We start from the raw sequence: 400 nt of genomic DNA, 5'->3' as shown, positions 1-400 counted from the left end.
CTAAACCTCTTGCTGATTTATTTATTTTACAATTCGTTTCCACTTCTTAATTTACAATTAACTTAATCATTTTTTTTTTTCAATTCCTATCTTTTTTAATATATTTTAAAATTCCTATAACTTTTTTGTCTAATTTCTCTAACACTTTCTTTTCTAATTCTTAAATTCTCCTTCTTATTCTCTTTATTACATAGTTCTTCTAGTTATCCACATTCCTTATTCTTCCTAATTCTCCCTTTCTCTCTCCTTTCCACTCTAAATCTAAATCACTCTAAATTTTTCAAATGCTGCCACTTCTCTATTTCTAATTCCCTTCTTCTAATTCTTTCTTTTCTCTAATCCCCAATTCTCTATTTCTAAATATCTTCCACTAATTATTATCTTGTCTTATTCCCCATAG

Source organism: Penaeus monodon, chromosome 29, assembly GCF_015228065.2.
Source record: "Penaeus monodon isolate SGIC_2016 chromosome 29, NSTDA_Pmon_1, whole genome shotgun sequence".
Lineage (NCBI taxonomy): Eukaryota > Metazoa > Arthropoda > Malacostraca > Decapoda > Penaeidae > Penaeus > Penaeus monodon.
The sequence above is the reverse complement of the archived record's forward strand: the minus strand, read 5'-3'. Positions refer to the sequence as shown.